Source organism: Peromyscus californicus, unplaced genomic scaffold (assembly GCF_007827085.1).
Source record: "Peromyscus californicus insignis strain IS unplaced genomic scaffold, ASM782708v3 Scaffold_7__1_contigs__length_154581171, whole genome shotgun sequence".
NCBI lineage: Eukaryota > Metazoa > Chordata > Mammalia > Rodentia > Cricetidae > Peromyscus > Peromyscus californicus.
The window spans coordinates 112,956,981-112,979,788 of record NW_026294595.1 but is presented as its reverse complement, the minus strand read 5'-3'; positions in this window follow the sequence as shown (position 1 = coordinate 112,979,788).

The following is a 22,808-nucleotide window of genomic DNA, read 5'->3' as shown; positions in this document are numbered from 1 at the left end:
AAACACATTGCTGAGAGGCTCCTGGGGTTTTCCTTTTCTAGTAGATAGCATTTCTTTTTGGTAGGAACTATAGCCAATGACTTTTTTCTGCACTGTAGTACCTTCCACATCCCTATGATTCCCCATTCCAGCCACCTCAGAAATGCATAGGCACACATGGGGTAAATGATTGCTTTACTGAAGTGCAACTGTGGGCTCACTGTTTCAGAATTCTGAAGTATAGACCCAATAGCTAACAAGGAAAACCACAAGTCAAGAATATTATATTTCTCACATCTCAGTACTTTGCTTCTTAATGTATGGTCCATGGACTGCCCAGTGAATGGTAAGGAAAAAAAACTGGGGTTGAGAAAAAATCATTCAGAAAATTTTATAGCATTTTTTCTTTATTATGCTTTTCCACTGATTCATGTTGATTGAAATGTGACCTTGAGTTTTTAAATAATGAGAATAAGGCCTGTATTTTGCTGGTCTTGGCTTAATTTTTATTTTATATTGTATTAATCATTTATTTTCTAAAAGGTATCTCCTTTGATGACTGGAAAGTGTATAGCCCTTGAGAATTATTGCTGAATGTATGTGTGTATCTATATATTTATGTAGGCCTGCATTATCTCTAGGGTGGGTTTATCTGAATCTTTTTCCTTTGTGTTTAGAGTTCTAACAAGCATTGAAGTCTATGTTTCCATTTTAGCAAGGCAAACTATACTGTATAGGTTTCTTTTAGAGAGGATATCAATAATTAATTATGCAAGTTTTCCTCAAGCACCCTCACAGTTCATCCTCCCCAGATGACATTGTATCTAGAAACACAAAGAAAGATGACTAGATGGTGTGCCCAACTGGCTTCCCATCTTACCTTTTGAGCTGCCTGGATTGCTAGCTATAGCTCTAAATTTAAACTGTATTAAACATGAATTATTGTTCAAGAAAAATGAATATAAGCTCCTATATCCAAGGAACAGATAATATGTTGCATTCAGAACCAGGTGTCCTTTGACAAATGCTGACAGTTGGAGGTTACCGGCTGTGTAAAGGGTATAGGAGGTAGAATGCACATTATAAAATACAGTTTCATTTCTGCTGAGGTCATGTGGGGATTTGGCTCGCCTACATTTTCATTTAAATGGTATTCACAAGTAATGCCATGGTGAATGAAGTTATGTCATTAAAATGTCAGATATTTTAGACCCCATTTCCATATGCCTATTATATGAAGACCTGCAACTTGAAATCTCTCCAGATTAAACTGAGAGGAAAATATAGGCTCTCATTTTGAATACATCCCAGAAGGGATTAAGTGACCTGATTTCAAGGGAAAAAAAATAGAACAGGCTATGCAATGACTAATTTGCCTCTTGGTAAAATAAAAGTGACAAACAACAACTTTATTCATAATAGAACTTTCCCCAAAGCAGACTTTTCTGCTAACGCTGGCATATTCTATTTGTAAAATATTTTGAATGTATCTCATGTCATGGGCCCCTGTTTGTGAATTCAGGTTTTCTTCCTTGCAGAAGCATAAAATCTAGCTTCCATTTTAATGTAAAAGTAAACATTTTAGAAGGTATAGAGAAAGCTTCACATCAAGCACACAATTTTATTGGGAAGCAGGCACTCTGGATCTCTCTCATCCTGCAAGAAAGAGCTATCATCCATAGCCAGTGAGCCTTATCAGTAGATTTATATTTGATTTGTACTCTCTATATTCTTAATGTGGTCTGATTTGGTAATGAAATGAATAACTACAGCATTTTCTCACTGCAGTAGAATTCTCAGCATGTAGAGTAGTTCGTTTAGGAAAGGTACTGATTGAAAAATAAGTATGGGACCACTGTTGTCTCTACATGTTTATGATTGGGACTCTATAGATTTATTAACGTAAAACATTGAAGTGACTAATGATTTGTTCCTGGTTTGTAATTCAAATATATTAGTAAATTCAGATTTAATAGTTCTTTTTCTTTTCTTGAGGCAAGGCCTTTTTGTGTAGGACAGACTGCCCTTAACTCAATACCTTCTTGCCTGTCCTTCTTGAGTGCTGGGATCACTAGTGGGCAACACTATGTCTTGTTTTATGATTTTTTTAAAGCAATCCTTTTAATATTTTAATTCAGAAGATGATACCTTTTCTCCAAAATTTTTTTCCCCTAGATTCCCTGTGAATGCAAGGCCAGCCTGTTCTACATAGTGAGTTCCAGGCCACCCAGGGCTACATAGTGCGACACTGTCTCAAAAACAAAAACAAAACAGAAGACGAATACAGAGAAATAGCAATGTCAAAAGCAAGGTATTTACATTTCCCTTTTCAAAGTGAGAGTTTAAATATTATCCTTTTTTTTTCTAATTCAGTGACTGTTTTTCTTCAAGGGCAAGGGGAAGAGCATGAATACATGGGCTATAATAGGAAGACATAGGCTATCTGCTCATATTTTAGTCAGCTACATTAGATTTCAATATGTTGAGAAAGTATTCCCTCCTTCAGGTATTAGGACTGGGACCATGCAAACAGTATGTGACAACCTTCCAAATTTGGATTTATCACAATACAGTTTTCAAACACTTTCTGAGTTTTCTTGATTATACTATGGTGTTTGTTAGGAATGGTCGTGATTAAAGACTGGGTTTCAGCTATAACTGCTGCTTGGTCAGTACCTTTGATATGCCATATGATCAAGCAGGGGTCTCATACCTAGCATCTGATGATGCTGAGATGCCAGACCACAGGAAGGAATCTAAGGAACTCAAGTACCTCAGCATTTTACTTCCTCTCTTATCACAGACAGTGAAGATGAATCCTGGCTGTGACAATGAGATTTCAGTAATAGGGAGAAACTGAAGAGATGGCTGCAGTCCAGAGAATGTGAAATCACATTCAGCCAATGTTGCCTAGGCTTACTGAAAGAGGAATACACTTCTGGGCTCTGGGAGTGTTGTCATATATGTGGGCATGCCTAGAGAAATGTCTGTTTTCATGCTGTGCACCGACACATAAACAGAGAATAACTAGTTCTCATTCACAGCTTAAAAAAGAACAGAACAGCTCACACTTATATTAGAAACCATAAGACATGGTTTCTGTCTCTTTCTTTATGACTGTGTGTTAGTTCTATGTGTTCTTTACTTGGGCTTTGAGCAGCTCCTTTACCTCCTTCCTGGAATACTCATGATGGATTGTGAGGGTATATCCAGAAAAACAAAACAAAACAAAAAAGCTCACTCAAGATACTTTTTGTTATTGTTGTCTGGGATAGTAGTGGAAATGGAAGAAGTTTGTGGTGGTATTTTACTTGTACTGAAATGTGATTTTAATTGTATGTTAATAAATAAAGTTGTCTGGGGGTCAGAGCTATTAGAGCCATAGCAAGTGCATGGCGGCGGTGGCGCACGCCTTTAAGGACCTGGAGGGCGGTACATTCAGGCAGTGATGAGGCAGTCACATGTTTGGGGTTACAACCAATGAGAAGGCAGAACAGCTAGAGTATATAAAGACATACACACAGGAAGTAGGCCCCTTTCGGAGAGCTCTCTTGGCTGAAGAGGATCCCTGAATCAGGAAGGGTGAGGCTCTTAGCTCTGACCTCTTGGCTTTCTTCTCTGAATCGGCTCTGTGTTTCTTATTTAATAAGACCATTGGTTACATCTACAGAAGTTCTTGTTTGTTTGTTTTAAAGCATAGTGTTTTCCTCTTTCCCCCTTTTCTTCTTCCTTTTCCATTTTCTCCTTTTGCTCGCCAGTCTGTAAGGAAGGAGTAATCCCATGAAATTATTAGTTGAAACATTGTGTAACTTTTCATCTTTAATTTTAGATCTCCCAAACCAAGCATGTACTCTTGTCCCATCTTTCCTGGCATGAATTCCATGTGAGTGTGCCCCCAGATCTTTAAAGAGATGAGGATAGAATGGAATAACTATAGTTATCCATTTGTGAGTCACCAGATTCCAAGGCTGAATTGGAAGCAAAGAGAACTCTGAGGAACTGTATACTTTCCTCTCTGGAGTGACACACACACACACACACACACACACACACACACACACACACACCCCTCAAATGCATTGTAAATGGTCATTATATTTGAGACAAGGGTCCAACTATGGGAAAATTGACAAGACTGGTCACATGTGTTTTGTCAAAGTATTTCCTTCCCCTCTGTGTGAGTCTTCACATTACTCCCTGGATTTCAACAGCCACAGCATCCCTTTCCTCTTCTACCTCCCTCACACAAATCCTTAAATATTTGAGCTGTTTACATATTCTTTATGTTGTGATGAAATCTGCATCAGGAAAGTTATCATTTCCAACTTTTTAGATGTTTAATTAATGTGGCATTTAGTGCATTCACCTTGTGTAGCCACAACCACCATCCATCTCTAGAATATGTTCATCTTCCTAAACTAAATCTTGGTCCCTATAAATCAGTAACTCCACGTTCCTCCCTCCTCACACCCCTTGACATTTCCCTAAGGCATTTATTCATACACACATGAATCCTAAAATTCTCCACCCCTTCTTATAATCAAGGAAAATCTCTTTCCTATGCAAACTCTGTTATGTATGAATCCCCACAGTAATGAAGATTTAAGAGGAATTAAATTCAAAAGACGCAACTTAGGAGTGCCAGGCACCCATCATTGGTGGGAGGAGAGCAGTCTGTGTTGGCCTGCTAGTTAGTCAGTGAACTCTGCCACTTAAGATTAAGTCTTCCTGCAAGACATTATTACTAGCATGGCTAAAAGAAGTAACAGTCTACTGTACTTCATATAATACATTAACGTGAGTGTTCTCATCCACCCATTAAATGGCCTTTTCCCCCCACTGAGCAAAGAAAGCAGAAATTAAAAGTTCCTACTTTGTATAAAGCTTGTCCTATATATTAGTTTGCATAAGCCTCATTAACGCTTTATAAAAGAGTTATTATTTTTTTTAAAAAAAACAACCCCATCATTTATTGAGCTTTTCCCAGAAGACAGCCAGTTTACCACTAATTGCTCTGAACTCAACTCTCCCTGTGAAATATGTACCATTAAGATTTGTTTTTTGACAAAAAGGGAAATTCAGGCTCAAAGCAGTTGAAATGCAGAGTTGTAAAGGCAGAACAGTGTGGGTCCATTTTCATTAGTTACTGAGTATAGCCAATAGTTAGGTCTAGACAGTGGAGAAAGCCAGAATCCAGTAAAGGATCACCTTCACAATGACAATGCAACTTGGGTTATGTGGAGTGTAGGGCAAAGGGAGTAGGTGGCTAAGATAGATGCTCCTCTTTTCAACCTTTTCTGAATACCTAGATCCTTGATAATTTTCTCTCAACCAGGTAATAACTATTTTAAAAAATTAGAAAAAAATAAGGGAAGCATTGAGGAGAAAGTATTTCTGTAATCAAAATGAGAATGTTATTAGGATATATGATGAAAAAGGATTAACAACATAGATAAATAGTTTCTATGAAAAATGAAGTACTGACAATTGCAGCAAATTTAGTAGATTTTTTATAATTAAGTCTCTAATAATGCTATGAAGTAGATCTTATGACAACTTCTAAACATATGAAAATGGCATGATACAATGATGTGTAGTGGTTTACTCCAGATCACACTTCTACTGAGATTAGCCTATGCTACTTGCTAAGGCTATTTCAGGTTATTTCTCTCAACTTTCTTCTAGACTAGGATGTCAATTCTCATTTTTAAGGAAGGAAAGCCATGCTAAAGAAATAATTCTGCTGATCTAAAACTGACTACTTCAAATACTAATTTGGCCTAGTTGGGGAGGGGTGACCTTGGTTTTCTTTCAGATAGAGACCATATGCTGACAAAGGAAAAGAGGATAGAGTTCAATATTCTGTCTCTGCCACCTAGGTCTGTGTCAAGCAGAGCTAATCAGGTCATCTTAATGATGACATGTGGAGGTAACCTTTTTTGGGATATAGTATACATTAACATTATATTTCAGAGGGTAAAATGGGATATTGTCTTATACTTAAGTGAGGTATCTAGAATTTAGAATTTAGTCTTTGATAAATATTTTTCTGCAGCTGGAGTCTGCATGGGATCCTTCTCCAATTCCTTATTAAGAACCTGAAGTAACAAGTGCGTCTGGTTTCTTGGGACCCAGTTTGGAAAGAAAAGGATGTATAAAGAAACACAAACAGGTGAAAACAACCAAGAGAAGTATTAATTGATCGCAAATGAATAAATTCAGGGTGCAAAGTAAGATGAAGGGAAATTGATAAAAATCGCTGTTGTTATTAATGGAGACAGAGTCTCCACTGACTATGTAGTACAATGTTGCACTCTTACAGATCGTAAATATAAGACGAGAAACTATTAGAAGTTATAAGAAAATACGTTTTAAAATTATAGAATGATTTTAAAATATCAGTGTTTCTCAGACCAATTACACAAAAATTAAATTCTAAGTAGACAATTTGAGTAACTTTATTAATGTTATTGAATTAGTTGCTAGAAACTAACACTTGTCTTTAGAAACAAACATACAGTTATAGATACATAAAAAAGTCACTGGGAAAGAAAATACTACTACATTTTCAAAAGTCAAAATTTAAAGTTTGTATTAGTATACTAAATTAAAATATTAGATACCACTTAAAAATTTTAATATATAAACATTAAATTAAATAAAATCTTCTAAATCCAATAAAGTAAAATAAAAATGAATTAATTAACTTTTAGAAAATTGTGATAAAGAGGAAATGGTAACATAGCATTGATAACCAAAGTTGTACTCTAAGGCAAATTTGTAACTCATTTAATTACTTTTATATATATAATATATATATATTAAAATGAACAGTTAGGGAGCCAGCATGGGACTGGTCTAGGCCCTCTGCACGTGTGTGACAGTTGTGTAGCTTGGTCTCTTTGTAAGGCTCTTAGCAATAAGATCAGGACCTGTCCCTAGCATTTATCTGGCTTTTTGGAACCTGTTTCCCATGCTGGATTACCTTGCCCAGCCTTGAGGCAAGGGGAGGAGCTTGTTCCTGCCTCAGCTTGAAGTGCCATGCTTTGTTCAAGCCCACAGGAGGCCTGCCCCTTTCTGAATAGAGACTGAGGAGAAGTGGGTGGGGAGAGGGGTAGATGGGAAGTCTGGGGGGGGGGCAGTGGGGAATTGCTGTGATCAGTATATAAAATGAATGAAAAAAATGTTATTTAAATAAAATAAAAAATAAAATGAAATGAAATCAAGAAAGCATTCAATGAAGAAATTGTTTTTAAAATATGAACAATGTACAATAAAACAGAAAAAAAATAAAGATATAAGTAGAAAATTGAAAAGGAGCAAAGTGAAATAGGACAATACATACTTGAAAGACTGTTCTGGAAAGTATTGACATTTTGGATGTGGAAAATTTAATCAAGATTTATAATGAGTATTGACTTACTTGAAAGACATTAAGAGTACATTAAAGTATTAATATAACTATAGCATTTCAATAAATTATACTAATGAATAAAGTTTTGCTAATAAGATTGAGAATCTCAATGACACTATGGTTAGTTAATTATCAGTGATTAAAAGTACTAAAGAACTGACTAGATCAACAAATAGAATGAGTTGTCTCCTGCAAAACTCCTCACTTGTTAAAAACAAATAGAGGCAATAGTCCACTTGGCTGCTGAAGAGAACATTCATTGATACTGAAACCTTTGTAAACAAATGCTAGTGATTTAAATCTAGGAGATCCACTTGGTATTGGATAACCAATCCAGGAATCCTATCCTGGGGTCGAGAACTCATGGCTGTGTATGTCATCAGTCCTAGAGGATATTGTACCGCTATTATTCTGCTAAATGGTATAATATCAAACTACCTTCTAAATGCTTATCTTTATACCATAGACTGTGTGCTTCTCAACCTTCATCAGGGAATCTTCCTTTTATAGTAAATGAAGATTAATACAGAGACTTACAATTAGAGTGCAGACAGTAAGAGAGAAGAAGGGGAAGACGGAAAGCGATGTAATTCTATTTCAGTTAAAAACAAAAAGAAACTAAAGAGATGATACAAGGTTGGCTGTGGAGGTTGGGTGTATCTGTGAGGAGCTAGAGAAAGGAATGGTGGTGAATATGATCAAAGTACATTGCATACAATTCTCCAAGAGTTGCTTAAAATTGTATTAAAAACACACACGGAGAGAGAGTGAGAGGAGAGAGACGACAGAGACAGAAACAGAAAGACAGAGAGAGAGCCTGAAGAGTCCTTAGTCCTAAATGGGTGGTCTGTATTATATCCCCCACTGAAGGCTCAGAAGTCATTGTGTAAGAGAGGATGAAAGATTGTAAGAGCCAAAGGTTGTGGTATTTGTAACAAACTAATAATGTTAATATTAATTTCTCTTGTTTTAAAAATTATTATCATCATTGTCATCATAATTATTATTATTATTATGTGTGTTTGTGCATGTGTACACATGCCAGGCCACATATACGGAGGTCTGAGGACAATTTTGAGGAGTTGGTTCTGTCCTTCCACTGTGGGTCCAAAAATGGGTTTTACATCCTCAGACTTGTGCTACAAGGTTTTCACCAGCTGAACTATCTCACCAGACCACATTTCTCTTAGTAGAAAAGTTCATGGTGGTTCCTGAAAAATTAAAAAAAAAGAAAGAAAAAATATAGACTTCTCATGTTACTCTCTTAATTGACTTCTTTGAAAAGAATTTCTAAAGGATGAAGTTGAAATAGAAAACAAACTATTATTGAACCACTGATGTATACGGTATTTGTATGTGATTTGACTATTAATCTCAGAAATTTGAAAATATTGACAAATAAACCTTAAATTTCTCAAAGAACTAGTAACTTGATAGGTGCAAAATGAAATTTGCAGAATTCCATTGCTGTCTCATATAACAAAAATAACTAGGGAAAAATGAAATGAGGAAAAATAATACCCTCACAATATCATTATGTATGGCAGCAAGCTAAACATCAACAAAATAAATGCAGACACTCTCAAAAAATAAAAATACAAAACCTTAAGTGATGTAAGAATTGAACAAATAGAGACATATCCTAAGTTTTACATGGGGAGGTTTAATATTATAAAGTTTTCAAATTTTCTCCAATCATAAAAATACTATGATTGCAAAATAATGCCAAACCAACTTAGGTGATAGAGACAAAAAGACCCAAATTTACTTGTAAGAATGAAAAGATTAATTTAAAAATATTTTAGAGCTACTGAATAATAAATATACTTACACAAACAGCCAAAATAAAACAAAAAAATGAGTTGAAGTGCTCTGACAATGATCTTAAACATCTATATTGCAAATTAGTGAAGGACAAGAGGAAATCTAGAATAGGCTGTGGAGCTGAAACTGTGGAGAATTAAATGATTTTCTATAGGTTTAGATTGGCTCATTAAAGTTGTATGCTTGAATATGAAATCAGAGTGCTTGTTCAGATTAAATGGTTGTGTGCTGTCTTTTGTTCCTTTTGCATTGATTTTCTCTACAGAAATAGAGACACATACACAATAATCATCACAATTAGCATTATTGCTAATGTTCATGTAGTGCTTCTGTTGTGTCAGGAGCTATTCTAAGCACATTATCTGTACCTCATCATTCAATTGACCAAACAACCTTATAAATTTCATACCATTATTTGCTACAATTTACAAAAAATGCTCCTAAGGCATAGATAGTCACCGTAAATTGCCCATATATTATGACTCTGAGACCAGGATATGAAAACAGGCAATCTGCCATTAGAGCCCAGTGTTTAAGATATAAACTGAACTTGCACATGCATATATATATATATATATATATATATATATATATATATATATATATATTTAAATATTTCAAACCAAAAGTAGTAAGTTGGGACGTAGAGACACTAAAATATTAATATTGTTTTTAGTTTTTATGGTGAGAATTTTTCTTTTTCATACTCAAAGGATTAATACAATTATATTATAAATGGCTTTTATAGCCATTTATGGTTATAATCCACACTATCTATTATGCTGTACCATCTGATTCATTGGTTCTTTAATACAAGACCTTAATGCTCATTTAGTTTTCAGTGGTTACCAGAGATAAATGGCCCCATAATAATTATAATTGGCACTGTAATTTGAGCATTAGACCCTCCTAATTCTGGAGTTAGGCACAGTTCTTTATGGTGTACTCTAGATGTAAAGTGTATTGTGATGTGTGTTCATTTTTCTGGGTTGAACAAAGATCTGAAACTTCATTTTAGTCAACCATTTTATAAATTGGTATCATTGGGAAGAACTTTAAAAAATGGAGAAACATTTCATTTCTTACTGAAACTAAACATACATTTGTATTTAAAAAATATTTTGATGTGAACAAAAATTTAAAACTCCATTAAAATGTGTCTTCTATTTTTTAGTATGTACCCATAATGAAGCCACACACCACTCACAAAGGCATTATTTATGGCTGTCATTCCAGCCTGGCTAGAATTTGCTGCTCTAGTTGAAGCAGATTAGAGGAAAATATGCTGCTTCTCTGTATTCAGCGCCTTCTACTCTATGGCTAAAAATAAGAGAGTGGGATGGAGGTCTTCTGAGGTGGCACCTGATTCATCCCTCAGTGTTGCTCTGTGTGAGTATGTGGGTGTGCATCTATGTGACTCAACCTTCCACAGCTATCTCACTAGATCCGCCTCCAAGAAACGCATATGCCCTTGCGAGAGCTGAATACAAAACCCAACAAACACAACACGCCTTTAGTTCCAACTGGCAGATCCATCTCCTTGGCAGATAATGCCTGTGTGCACCTGTTCAAATAGATCTTGAGTGAGTTTTAGTGTTTCTGCACTTGGCTGACAAGGAGTGTAGAGTGATTCTTCATTTACTTTACAAATCAATAAGCACCAACTTAAGTTTAATAATGATGGCAAATACATATATGCACATACATTTCTTCATCTTCAATTAAAAAATAGGATTTATTACAGTCTGGCTAATGATAAACAGTTCATTTCAGCTATTTTTTTCTTTTTTAAGAGCAAGAAACTATTTTAGGCCACTTGATCATTGTTTGATCATAGGATTTGGATCAATTTTTCAAGGAACATTGAAAAACTTTACCTACAGCCTGTAAGTGCCTCTGATATTCATGTTTAGAGGGGAATAAATGGTGATGTTCAGAAATGCCTGATGCCGTTGTAGGGTAGCAACTATGTTCCTTATCATATGGAGTGTACTGAAGCAGGAAAGCAGTAAGTTAGACACGTAGATGTTTAGATTCTTGTTTCTGCTGTGGGATTAGAGAGACTATAGTCAAACAGATCTTCCCCACCAGCCTGAATCATCTCACTATCACTGACAGTTGACAGTCACCTATGAGCCTTATGCTCAAGCTGTGACAAATCTGATTATAATTATGGCTTTGGCACACAGCTTCTGATGTGCTTGGTGGGTGGGAGACTTACCCAGCCATTTCAACCATGGCTGGCACATGTGCCCTCCCAATCCAGTTATCTGTCATGCAATAATATTCTTAAATAATTTAGTGAGAAAAAGAGAACTGATTTGGAACCCTGACATCCAAATTCTGGGGTGAAAGGGAGGAAAAAACAGTGATTTGACATACTAATTGGGAGAGATGAAAGGAAAACATAATTAAATTATTTTAGATCAGTATTCCATTCACTATGAATTAGAGTATTTGCTCAATATATAGATAACTGTGTCAAATTTCATGTTTATGAGTATTTTGCCTGCATGTATGGCTATACATAATATTCTGCAGTGCCCTCAGAGAGGCCAGAAGAGGGTTGTGGATACCCTAGAACTGGAGTTGAAGACAGTTGTGAGTCACCATGTGGGTGCTGAGAATCAACCCATGGTCCTCTGGAAGAGCAGTTAGTGCATTTAACTGCTGAACCATCTCTCCAGTCCTCTGTGTTGAAACTTATCATAAGGAAGGCTGAACATCCGTATAATTTGGTTATAATTTTTTTCTTTGTCTTCAGACAGCCTAGGCTGGTGTTGGACTATATAGTAAGGCTAGCCTTGAACTTCTGATCCTTTGCCTATAGCATTCCAGTGATGGTTTTACAGCATTGTATCACCTTGCCTGGCTAAAGTTTTTAAAATTTATCAATGAAATTTTTTTTTTTTGTGTGTGTGTATTTTGTCAGAAATGCCATACACAGGGCAGACAAAAACAAAGATATATTGGTTGAGCTGCTGATAAAGCACCTGGAAGTTCCCATAGTCATTTTTTGCCTACATTGCCTTTCACTTTATATGAAACATCTTTTATTTGTGGGGGAGGGAGCTCACAACTCTGTAGAACCTAGTTTGAGAATGACCCATAGAGTTGAAACATTTAGCTCAGGTTAGTCTTGTGGCCAGAAAGCAACAGTGAGCATCTAACTATGATGAGAAATGGAGGCAGACACCTTGATCATTCACTAATTCCATGGTAAGGGATCAATATACTTTCTTACCACATGGACCCATTTATAAATTTGTTCTTTGAGACAGAGAATATCTATGGAAAAGCTGACTACAGAAATAGAAACAAGAAATAACACTGCCAAGATTCAACGATATGATTTTTCTGTGTTTTCACCTAAATGTTAGAATGATACATGGTTACTTTCTAACTTAGTCTCTTCTCCTTCCAACCTCCACTCAATTGTGGGGAATGAGGAATTATGCTTTGAGAATATATCATCTGGATAGAGAAGCACAGTATTCAAAGTTAGGTAGTCCTATCAGAGATTTCAAAGTTCACAAATTCATGGATCAACCACACACCAGGAATGCTTTAGAAGTCATTTAAAGAAAATGACTAAGGATAACATAATGCCAAATTCAAAAGGTATTTTGAAAACTATTGTCCATAAAATTAATATAGAAATTCATTCCTCTTCTTCCTAGAAAGGAAAGGACCATTCAGCAATGAAGTGAGAAAATTTAGGGCAGAGGGTCTTACTAATTAAAGATACAGAGTGAGACTTTAAGGAGAAGATAATGGCTAAACCTCTATTTTCTTCTGAAATCTCCTGTGTGTAGAAGAGTAGGATAGAAGGTCAAGAGATTACTGAGTTGACACACTGGTGATTGCTGAAGCTCAGAGTTATGAACAGCAAAACTTTCCAGATAAACTGATGTAAATTTGAACTAATGCAAAAATGAATGCCAAAATAAGTATAGAACCACATAGATTTAAAAAGCAGATTGTGGTATCTCAGAGAATAAAGTTGAGTATACCATGGGAATAACAGAGAAACAGAACATGGTGAGTCTCAGAAAAGGAACGTTGGGGCGGGGGTGCTGAAATGTGCTGCTTGGCATGGCATATGTGTAGGTCAGGGCCTAAAGGAAGGTATGAACATGTAATTTTTTGTTGTTGTACCTTTGTAGGGAAGAACGCTTGCTCTACAGATGTAGCCTAAGATGCAGATTCATGAGAGGAACTGGCCAATAGCACAGGAGCATTATAAACAACAATAAACACATAGTGATATATTAGTTGTCCAAATTCATTATGTATTTACCTACTCAGCTACTGCACACTTGTAATTTATATTTGCATAAGTTAACACATTAAAGATAATGTCAGAGGACACAAAAAATGCATAGACGCTGCATTAAGTAATGAAAACAAAGCAGTTCCTCTTGGATTCATTTGACTAAGATTAAGCACAAATTTGAACCCTCCACATCTCTCCCTGTATCTTCTGTCTATAATTTGTGGTTGCTGGCTTATCTGTATTATGTCTGATATGTATGCCTGTGCCTAATGTCTAACTGTCCCGATCAAAGAATTTTTCTTCATATTTATTGAACAGCGCAGAAAACATTCCATGGGAAAGGATTGAAGGACACTTTATAGAAATCTTTAACAGAATTTTGTGAGAGGAGAAGTCTTCTTACTGACCCAGATTAGTTGCAAAGAGAATTTATCAAGCTATACTCACATTGTTTTCAACACTTACGGTGGGTATTTGTTGTATAAGGTTGCTTCCGACCAGTTGGCTTCTTTCAGCAAATAATTACCACAACACAAATATACATTATTCTGAGTTAGAGGCATGGAAGAGTAAATGATTCAAGATTAAAAATATAACATTAATGTAGGATGTAAAGATGATTTTATGGAAAATCTAAGACATAGTAGGTTGGTTACACTGTTCTCTGAAGGTAGGTTAAACTTGAAACAGCCTGAGTACACAGTAGGACAGCAGGTAAAGTGCATAGCTTTAATTAGTCTCAAATGAACTCAAGTTGTATTATTAACCTTGCTGTGAGGTCTGTGAGGCATTCAGTATTTGTGAAATGTAAAATATTTTCATAAAATTATATCACTATATATATATATAATGAAGCTTAGTAAGTTAGGATATTAAAATAGAGTTGCCTAAATTCAAATATTAGGAAGAAGTAAAAAATATCCAATTGTAAATGAGACAGAGATTTATTTCCTATTAACTGAACCAATAATCAAGGATAGTTAATGTATCAGACACTGCTCTGCCCAAAAGGTTGTAGCATGGTGGAGACAGGTATTAGAACTTACTTCTATAGTTGTTTATTTTTCTTCTTTCTTCTTTCTTCTTTCTTCTTCTTCTTCTTCTTCTTCTTCTTCTTCTTCTTCTTCTTCTTCTTCTTCTTCTTCCTCTTCTTCTTCTCCTCCTTCTTTTTTTACCCTAGCTCCATGTTGGAACACCAGATTGTTGTTAGTTGTTTTCCTCTTTTTACTCTTTTGGTCTTTGTTTTTTTTTTTGGGGGGGGGCCCACCATCCAGCTCCCAAACTAATCACACATGGAGGCTTATTCTTTCTTATAAATGCCTGGTCTTAGCTTGTCTTGTTTCTAGCCAGCTTTTCTTGACTTAAATTATCCAGTCTATCTTTTGCCTCTGGGCTTTTACCTTTCCCTAATTCTGTATAACTTTTCTTTCTTGCTTGCTCCATTGCTGGTTGCGTAGCTGGGTGGCTAGCCCTTTCTTTTCTTGCTTCTTGATCTTCTCCTCCCATATTTCTCCTTGTATTTATTTTCTCTGCCTGCCAGCCCCACCTATCCTTTCTCCTGCCTCGCTATTGGCCATTCAGCTCTTTATTAGGCAATTAGGTGTTTTAGGCAGGCACAGTAACACAGCTTTACAGAGGTAAACAAATGCAACATAAAAGAATGCAACACATCTTTGTATCATTAAACAAATGTTCTACAGCATAAACAAATGTAACACATCTTAAAAATAATACTCTACAACACACTTCCAGGAAGGGCAGAATGAATACCCTTTATAAAGGATCTTTCAAGTGAATTGTTTTCTACACACTTAAAGAAAGCACAAAGAACAAGGGTACTGACATCATAAGGGATACAATAGATGATAGTTTAAGACTATGCTGCTCCCACTCACCTGAAATGATACTAGCACCAATGAGGAATAATAAACAGAATAGAGACAACAAACTGGCTTTCTACAGGTTGGAAGTGACTTTTAGTGATTGCATACACTAGGCATTAACTCTGGCAGAGGAAGTTCTTTAGGGATTATCATAGTTTCTTCTGGAAGAGTCTCAACAGGAAAAGGTAGGCAGTGCAGCACTGACTCCCCTGACTGAGGAAGAAACTCTGGCCACACAAGAGTTCCCATGTGAAAATTCACCAACCTGTGCCATTCTAACACATGCATTTTGTTTGAGCATTTGTCTCAAGATATATTAGAAACAATGAAATTTAGAGGCAATGTTGACAAAGGAATCAAATTCTTGGCAGAGAGAACAAAACAACTGAAAGTGTTATTCAACTTCTGTGCTCATATATGTGCTGAAAGAGAAAGAATATGGGAAGAAGAAAAGGGAGGAGGAGAGAGAAATTCTATTCTTTGTTCATTTCTAGAGCATAATGCACAAAACTGATAGTAATATAGCTTACCAAATACAAAGTGATAAGCATAGGAGTTGCAGGAAATAGAATGACTGTGACAAATGGAAGGTGTCATGTCACATTTCTTCCATGATAAACTACTGGTCAAAACTAATACAAACTTTCAGGTAATGACAGCCTGTATCTCATAGAGAGCTAAGAGAAAATACAAGGATACTTTGCATCTGGAATTGTCGTGGAAAATATCCTAGACATTTGATTACAAAGAATAATGAAACTTACTTATTAATTCAATTATTCAAGAAATGACCAAGTCTCTGATGTGGGTAAGACTTGCAGTAGATGCAAAGACATCAGCAGAGAAGAAATGGTACTAGACAGCATAAGTGAAGGCAAAGGGAATGATGAACCATGACATGAGAATTAAAGCTGTGTAAACAATGGGGTATAGAAGAATTTCTAAACAGTCTTATTAAATAAGAAACACAGAGCCAAATATAGGGGTGAAAGCCTTAGAGATTATGAAAATAGTAAAAGGCACCAGCTAGCCTTAACTCACCATGATGCCGTAGCTTCCCAAGAGAGAGCTTCTTCCTGTCTAACCTGCGCCTTTATTGCCTTGCTGTTCTGCCTTTTCATTGGCTCTTAGCCCAGGCACCTCACTTCCTTGTCACTGCCTGTCTGTACAGAGCTCCAGGTCTCTATGGTTGGTACTGGGATTAAAGGCATGTGTCACCACTCTTGGCTGTTCCCTAGTGTCCTTGAATACACAGAGACTCTGCTTGCCATGTGATCCAATTAAGGGCACGTGCTACCACTGCCTGACTTTTGTTTATGACTGGCTATGTACTCTGATCTCCTGACAAACTTTATTTATTAACATACAAATAAAATATCACCACAATGGGGAAGGAACAATATAGATACAGATGATTAGCAAAGATGTAAGAGAGAGGCCACAGAGGAATAAACTCATTGTGAAAAAAAAAAATCAAACTAAGATGATGTTTTGAGAGTCCTGCAACTGGAACAGAATTTCAAACTCAGTGTTTCCTATTTTTTGGGTTTGATGGAGTTTACTCCACAAATCTACATAGAACAAGTACAATACTAGCCAAAGAGTGGTCTCTTTGTCCCTGGTCCCTCACCACTCAATAGTAAATAAACTTATCAAATACCAGCATCTTTCTTCCTTAGCTGATGGTTTCTTTGGCTCCTAGAGTCTGTTCTTCCTACAAGTTCTCATAGCAGGCTGAGAGGACCAAGGAATCAACTGTCTTTCACCTAGAACAACCCTCAATCAATGGCTGACAAGCTGCACAAAACTAATGTCCATACCCAGACAGAGATGTAAGTGCCTCTGTCTGCTCACCCCAGTGGGGACAATTCAGAGATCTATGATACCCTGACTCCCAGAACCTTCAGTGGGAATTTGATTGAAAACCCATGCCTTGGACCACTGTTATCCCCCTTCCTTGTCCTCTTTCCAGTCTGTTTCTTGAAGTTGATTTCCCAACTAATTTTGTGTGCCCATCCCTTTTGATTTTAGATGAACTCAACCAACACAAAGCCATGATATCAATGGTTCAGCTTTAAGCATATCACCTGCAATTAAATAACAAAAATGGATAAGAAGGTTGGAGGGAAGCTCACAATGAAGATGTATTGGAGAAACACCTTCAAAAAACACCTCCACACTGCATAGGAGAGGTCAGGGGACAGTGAAGTAATGAAGCTTTTGTGGTGGTATTGTGTTCCCCAAAATATTGTGTACCCTAATAAACTTATCTGGGGTCAGAGAACAGAAAAGCCACTAGATACTTAGGATAGGCAGTGGTAACACACGCCTTTAATCCTAGCATTCCAGAGGCAGAAATCCATCTGTTCAAGGCCACATTGGAAACAGCCTGGCATGGTGACACATGCCTTTAATCCCAAGAAGTGAGCCTTTAATCCCAGGGAGTGATGGCAAAAAGCAGAAAGATATATAAGGCGTGAAGACCAGAAACTAGAAGCATTTGGCTGGTTAAGCACTTGGCTGGTTAAGCTTTCAAGCTTCTAGCAGCAGTTCAGCTGAGATCCATTCTGGATGAGGACATGGAAGCTTCCAGTCCGAGGAAACAGGACCAGCTGAGGAACTGGCGAGGAGGTGGCTGTGGCTTGTTCTGTTTCTCTGATCTTCTAGTATTTCACCCCAATAACTGGCCTCAAGTTTGATTTTATTAATAAGACCTTCTAAGATTCCTGCTACAAGCTTTGGTGCTCCACTTGGAAAACATGGCACTTAACTGTGGCATTTAAATTGAAACAGGTTTAGTAAACCAGGGTCATGGAAATGGAGGCCTGATATGGAGAAAGAAGAAGACTTTAAAGGATCTGGGCCAAGAGGGTATTCAACAGTAGATACCAGTAATGCCTACTCCAGACATGTGTTGTTACTCACCACCTTATGCATTTAGGCTGGATTATTTGTTGAACTCACAGCTCACCATTTCAGGTAGTTTGAGGGGATCAGCCATCTTTGTTTCATGTGTTCTGGAGATCTAAGAACACTCTTGTGTGGCAAACACTTTATCATTGAGCCATCTTCTGAGCCCAAGAGGTGAACATCTGGAGATTAATTTCAACTATAATTTTGATTGGATTGAGGAGTGCCTAGGATATTGTTAGAGCATACCTCTAGATATGTCTATGATGGCATTTCCATCACAGAAAGAATTAACTAAATAGGGGAGAATTTGCCATGAATTTAAGTTGAGCCATCCCATGGATTAGGGATCTAGGTAGAATAAAGAGGAGATAGTAGGAGAAAATCAGCCAGCTCATCATTGCCCTTTCCATTTCATGGCCAACATGATATAAGCTGCTGTGTATAACATGCCCTCTATCATGATGAGCTGAAATCATGAACCAAAATAAGCTTTTCCTTGCTATTTTTTTTCTCTCAGAAATTTTGGTCACAACTACAGAAAGATAACACAGGAGCTGCATTATGGGTGTATCAGATGCCTTTGATAATTAAAACTTCCTCTCAGCTAGATTATCAAAACAATTCATTTTACTGCCTGGAGCAGAAACAATTTGCTAATAATCTAAAATTTAAAAGAAAAGTTTTTAAACTAGAAAAATCAAACCTTTTCAGGTTATATATAATAAATGTAGATTTTTTTATTTTAAAAGAAACAAGAGAGCTGTCATACATGGCCTACCTAGCACACATGTGGACGATGCCCCAAGAATGTTGGAAATAGGGCATGAGAAGGAAGGATCAAGCCCAGTTTCATTGAATCTGACCTGGAATCCACAATCCTTAGACTCCCTGAGCCAGTTTTGACACTTTCTCTGTCTCTCTCTCTCTCTCTCTCTCTCTCTCTCTCTCTCTCTCCCTCTCCCTCTCTCACTATGTAGAACAGGCTGGCAGGCTGGCTCCAAACTCTTGATTCCTCTGTCTCAGTTTCTCAAGTATGCAATACTGTGCCTGGCCTCTGAAATAACTCATGACTGAAGGAAAACTTACCCAATGAAGGACAGAGAATGTGGATGTGAATATGGTTGGTTAAAACAGGTATATAAAATGCATAAAATCAAATAGGTAGAAACTGAGAAAAAGTGGTAAATTTTGCCAAGAGCAAAAATAAAACTATTCATCTCCATGAGTGTGGAGTGGTGTTTTCTCTTATGGTTTTATCTCCTTTGTATCCAAGGCCATGATTTTCATCAGTTCCTCATTCCACTTACTGTGGGTTTTGCTCTTTGTTCTTTATCAAAATCATAAATTATGTTTTTTGATATATTTGTTTTACTGGCACTTTCAAAACCTGCTTTGTGGAATCATTACCTCTTCTGCTTTTCCCCATTTGAAATATTGAAAATTTCCACTTCCTTAACTATTATTTAATTTTGCCTTTCATATTTATATCTAAATGAAACATTACATCCCCAGGCAACTTTCTCTGTAATGATGGAAGTTATTAAGGCTGTACATTTCTGAATAACGCTTTCATGTCTTCTCAGCTTTTGTCTGGGGCTGTTGTTTTTCACTGCCTCCTTGACAGATTTTAATTTCCTTTTTGATCAAAGATTGTCTTGCTTTGTGCTTTTTTTATTGTCAATCATTATGTTTGTTTTTGTTGTTGCCATTTACTTAATTCTAATTTTATTAGCTTACAACCAGAGAATGCAGCTTATAAAAAACTGTCCACTTCCATACTTGTGTAGGTCCTCTCCACCCACAGTGGTACAGCAGAGCAGTGGCCATGTGTGTGCAGCCGTGTTTTATCCTCTGCATTCAAACATGTGGGCAGCTGTTGTTACTGTTTCTATTAAGTTCCAAGATACCTCCCAACTGCATCTGAAGGTTAAAGTGTTGAATATATCAACTTATTGCCTATGGTTTACAGTCTTTTTCTTTTTCTTTGTGTTTTCAGTTCTGAAATACACAGATGTTTCTAACTTGGTTATATTTTCAACAAGTTCCATTTGCTTTGAAAAGAAGTACTTTGAGCTCTGAGCAGCTCTGGGGCTGGCTCATAACATCTGTGGCTTCACATCTATAGCTGTGCCGTGTCACTATGTGGTCCTGTTGAGCCCTGTCCAGGACCCTTGACTCCCATTTTGTTGATGTTAATGCAGTTACTTTTATTTTGTTTTGAGTTTCCTCATTCTGTTTCCATTTGTTATTTGAAATGTTCTTTGCAAATGATATCTGGCTATGTTTTGTTAAGAGATATATTGCCTGTCTCTTTTATCATAGAGACTTTTGGTTTTACATTTTATTCAGTGACTGATGGATTCTCAAGTGTTGCTTTTATTTTATTTCAGATGTATCGCAACATGTGTTGTTTTTATCTTTTTTATTGCTTGGCTCTTCTTGCTTATTCTCTTTCCCCTTTTGCAGAAATGGGATCATCCATTCCTCTTGGGCATTCAGGTTATTTTTTGGAATCTTAATCTAAATAATTAGATACCCATCATCTGCTATTCATCAAAGAAGAGATCGCCTGGCCAGCAATATGGCTCCTCAGGTAAAGGCTCATAGCACCAAGCCTGACTCCCTGTGTCTTATCCTCCAAGCCCACATTAGTGAAGTAGAGAAGAAACTTCAGTAAACTGTCTTTGATCTCTGCATGCTTACCATGGCACACATGTAACCCTCTACTTCCTCAATACTCAAATAATGAGTTCTCCACCCTAGAAGAGAATATCACTGCTTACTTACCCCTTGGCTGTGTTCAAAAACATGAGATTAAAGAAAGCCTACTTCCTGAATCTCACTAAGAAATAGTGGAAGTGTTCTCCTCCTTCTCTGTGATCACTTCTCCAAGGCTAGATAACAGAAGCACACATTTTACCCCCTTCTCTCCACACATACACATGGTAGGCATGTCACACCGAATCACCACTAGTCTTTTTTATGTTTCTCAGTTTTTCCGTTTATTGTGTGGATGCTATCTTCTCAGTATGTTTCTCAATAAGTTCTGAGAGTTTTTTAAAATAGGTTCCAAATCACTTCCTTGCCTCAAATCCCTTCTGTTTACCTTACTAGAGGAATGATGCCTAGGTTGGCTTTAAGTTGATGTTATGTAAAGATCCTCTTTCCTCTCTCACTGATGATACTATTTTACAGGGTTTATTTTTCTGAGTTAGAAAACATTTGCCATTTCTAGAGGATAAGATTTCCACAATGCACCTGTAGGTACGTGTTCTTTTCTATTTTATTCAGCTTGAATCACAGTGAACATTGGAAATTTGTGAGTTCCGGTCTTCACTAGTTCTAGAAACTGCTCTTTTTAGTTTTTACTTTCTCCTTGGGGATTCCCTATGTTCTGCAGCTGTCATTACTGACATTTTAGTCACCACCTACCCTGTGACTTTCCTCCCTGGCATCTTTTTTGAGTGGACATTGAGCTTGCAGAGTTCATACTTGACCTTCCATTTTACTAACTTAGTTCCCAATAGCTTCATTTTCTCCTCGAGCAGATACATTGAATGCAATATGCTCAAGTCTTAGAAGTGTGTTAACTTGATTCACCCCCTGCCTTCTGCTCCAGTGAGTCCTTCACATCAAGTACAAGTTTGATAGTTTTGCCTGATCTTTGGCTTAACGGATTCCCACAGATTGGTTGATATCACCATTTTTGACCAACTGGAATCTGAATGTTCTTGTGAGTGTACCTCAGCAGGACCTATACACAGAATGGAGAACAAAGGTCTGTCTGCCCCTATGGACTTCAAGATGAGGCAGGCAGGGTTGTACTTTTTCATTTGCTCATTTCACTGTTCTCTTTCATTCCAAGGAAAAACGTTTTAGCTCAAATCCTTTGCACTTGCCTTTGTAGATTTGGAACACTCTGACTGATGTGATTTTCAACATGCTCTTAGAGGACCACAAATCTTTACTGGAAGCTTTCCCCAAATATTCCTGTTTTTAAGTCTTTAAGTAGGCTCTAATTCTGTTCTCCTTGTATTTACTCAGATTATAAAGTCAAAAGACCCATATCATTCTCTGTGCCTTGAATCTCAGAAGTCCAAGCCAAATACATCTGCTTTCTTCTTGCTTTGGGAGAAAAAAGAAGGTTGAACTTTGGGAGCAATGAGTGAGGCTACCATGCCACAGTGTCCTGGAAGACTGTTATAGTGATAATATTATGGTGATAATATAGTGATAACAAACAAACAAAAAGAACATGATAGCCAGTTGACAAGGACAGAATTTATCCGTTAATCACAAGGATAGGCAAAAGATTAAGGGCCAGTTCATCAGCCTAAAATCTAACAAAACTATGCAAAGTACTTAATAATTCCTGACCAGTGTATTTCTATGCTCTCCGTTTCTTTTTCTTTCTTTTTTCATTCTTTCCTAATAAGGCACATTTTTATCAGTGATAGAGAGTAGGGTTTCTTGGCCCAAACAAGAAAAGTGAGAATTTTTTTTTGGTCTGAATTACATG